The 3,438-nt window shown below is 44.1% G+C and overlaps 1 pseudogene; it reads right to left on the bottom strand.

Moving 5' to 3' along the window:
• Positions 1-2,957: 2,957 nt before the first annotated feature.
• On the bottom strand, positions 2,958-3,075 carry LOC126102263 (5S ribosomal RNA; annotated as a pseudogene).
• Between the last annotated feature and the right edge of the window lie 363 nt (positions 3,076-3,438).

The following is a 3,438-nucleotide window of genomic DNA, read 5'->3' on the forward strand; positions in this document are numbered from 1 at the left end:
GGATGTAGGTTATGACACGTTCCACATGCCTGCCATCACTGGCGATGATGGGCGCAAACGAATAGCGAAATTCTATATAATCCGCTGAAGTGTCGGAACATCGATGCTGTCGATGACCTCATGATTGGCTGTTTTCAGCCCAGCAATGGTTTTGGGGTTATTGCTGTATACCTTGTCTTTAATATAGCCCCACAAGAAGAAGTCGCATGTGTTCAGATCCGGAGGGGATGGCGGCCAATCGAGGCTCATGCCAGTGGCCTCTAGGTACCCCAGAGCCAGAATGCGGTGCCCAAAGTGCTTCTCAGGACGTCAAACACTCCCTGCTTTTTCCTTCGTTGTTAACGGAGACTGACGTGGGTAGAAACTTCGTTTCAAATTCACTCTTAGCAATTTTCGCCTTTTCGTGTCCTGCATCGACTTTATTTCCCCTTCACATCACTTTGTAGGACTTCACAACAGAATAAGAACTGTGGTTTTACGGGTCCCCCGTCAGCGCAGTCATTATGTTTATTCATTTGTTTTCTGCGTAGACTATAAGCGTTGCCTATTGTAGGGAAACAATTCCACATTAGTATGACGAGTAAAGTGCTGATTTTTATCCAAGTTGCCCTATCAGAGTCAGCCGAAAAGAGTATCAGAGCATATACCATGAGCAGCTAACAATGAGGTTGCACTATACACTTATGTCAAACTGATAAACATAAATATCATTTCAAAACTTGGTCACATTATGTAAGACTATGAAAATGTTGAATATTATGAATCTCAACATGACTCACTAATTAGTTAAGGCAAAAATTCACGTTTTGTATAATTCTAGAGGCGTACAATATTAAAGCTAGAAGCTTATACTTTTGGAATTAGATGCAGTTTATCATGAAACCAAATGGTAGCAGTTTACAGGAAATCACCTCTTTTACTTTTTGAATCATTCCACTTTTTTCGAGATATTAGAAGCCCATAGTATTGAAGTTCCAGAGTTCAACTACTGGAATTAGGTTCAGCTTATCATGAAAACACATGGTAGAAATTTCCAGGAAGATATCTCACCAATTTTTTGAGTTTTTAAGAAGAAACCTTATTTTGTAACCCTTAAATTTTTTAAAAACGAGTTAGATTAAGTAATCTTTGTTATTAAGCTACTAAGTCGAGATGACAGCACTATATTCATGATACCAAGTTTCGATATTGTAAAGCTTCAACGTACAAAGATAAAAACAAAAAGTTCAGAAGCCACCATCTACCATTAAAAAAAATGTTCAAATGTGTGTGAAATCTTATGGGACTTAACTGCTAAGGTTATCAGTCCCTAAGCTTACACACTACTTAACCTAAATTATCCTAAGGACAAACACACACACACCCATGCCCGAGGGAGGACTCGAACCTCCGCCGGAACCAGCCGCACAGTCCATGACTGCAGCGCCCTAGACCGCTCGGCTAATCCCGCGCGGCCATCTACCATCGATTTCGTTTAGAAAACTATGGAGTTCAACAATTAAGAGCTATCTGGCTAAGAATTTTATAGAGCGTAAATAATTTTGTAGACACGAAGGGTTTTGGTTGGGCACTTCCGCCAACGCTAGAAGCAGTTTCGATGCAAGCGTTCCCTCAGCCGCCCGCACCAAGCGTATATAAACAACTGGCTGTGTACACCTACGAGGTCATTCGATCGTTGCCAGTCTTACGGGAAGGTACAACGCTCCACTGTGAATATGTCTTCGCGTACGCTTAGATCTCGGATGGCGTTAACAATGGGTGACATCATCGTGTTTCGGTGGAACGCGTGTAATTGGTAGTAGTACGTGAAAGAGAACTTACTTGAATTAAGAATTTCTCTGGAAATCTCGTGTTTCCTATCTGCGTTCCGCTTTGCGTGCCGCTCGCTATATTGCAGAAAACCACGTGATGTCCGAAGTGTCCGAAACTATTCTCCCCTTTTAAGGCGAGCAGCTAGCTTTTTGTACATGGGAACAAACAGTAGAAATCACCTGTGAACTGTTTCACGTGCTGTGTACAGTAAGACAAGTTTTAATAATTTTCATACTTATTCTTGTGCCTGTGAACATACATAATAATATACTGTTTCGTTAAACGACTTTTATTCATCGTCGTGGTTCCTGATACCTCTGCATTTTTCTTAGGGAGTTAGAACATTTTATTTCAGTTTAGGGGAGATGAAAAGTGGACCAGAGGAACGAAGACTAGGCACAGTATGCTCTTCATCACTTTCTAGTAGCTGTCCGCACAAATAGTTTTCAGGTCATTGTGATAGGTTGTGGCATGTAAAAATCGTTTCCGCTCACAAAATAGAGATCAAAGCACCCCATGACTACAATATCAACGACTCAGAACTGGAGTCGGTCAACTCATATAAACATCTGGGTGTAAAAATTTTCAAGCATACGAAATGAAACGACCGACCAACGGCCTTGCAGTAGAGGTAACATCGATTTCCATCCTATCACCGAAGTTAAGTGCTGTCGGGCTTGGGTAGCACCTGGATGGGTCACCGTCTGGGTCTGCCGAATGCTGCTGGACAGTGGGGTGCACTCAGCCCTCGTGAAGCCAATTGAGGAGCTATCTGCTTGAGAAGTGGCTGCACCGATCACGAAAACTGACAACGGACGGGAGAGCGGTTAGCTGACCACATGCCCCTTTGTATCTGCATCTGGCGACGCCTAATGGCTGAGGATGACAAGGCGGCCTGTCGCTACCATTGGGCCATCTTTTTAAATGGAACGATCATTTAAAAGCACTCCGTCTTCAGGCCACAACTGGCCCATCGGGACCATCCGACCGCCGTGTCATCCTCAGCTGATGATGCGGATAGGAGGGGTGTGTGGTCAGCACACCACTCTCCCGGTCGTTACGATGGTTTTCTTTGACTAGGGCCGCTATTATTCGGTCGAGTAGCTCCTGAATTTGCATCATGAGGCTGAGTGCACCCCGAAAATTGGTAACAGCGCATGGCGACCCAGATGGTCACCCATCCAAGTACTAGCCACGGCCGACAGCGCTTAACTTCGATGATCTGACGGGAACCGGTGTATCTACTGCGGCTAGGCCGTTGCCACAACGATCATATAAGCTCAGTCCTATTTTACCCATCGCCCCAAACTGCATGTGATCGAATTTTGTGTGTGTGTGTGTGTGTGTGTGTGTGTGTGTGTGTGTGTGTGTGTGTGTTTATTGGTGTGCTGGTGTGTAGATGGATGCAGTTGAATGTAAATTAGTGAACAGCTTCTGCAGAAGATGCCCATGCAGAAAAACACTGAATTATTATCGTATGGACGAGGGTTATTCGGAAAGTAAGGAACGATCGGTCACAAAATGGAAACTACAGTAAAAATCCGACGAAGTTTTGCACAGGTGTGTTGGGCAGTGTCTCCAGTATGCCCGTCGATCGCGTTACGTCGTTCTTTTTAGTTCTGAGCA

This window comes from Schistocerca cancellata, chromosome 9 (assembly GCF_023864275.1).
Source record: "Schistocerca cancellata isolate TAMUIC-IGC-003103 chromosome 9, iqSchCanc2.1, whole genome shotgun sequence".
Lineage (NCBI taxonomy): Eukaryota > Metazoa > Arthropoda > Insecta > Orthoptera > Acrididae > Schistocerca > Schistocerca cancellata.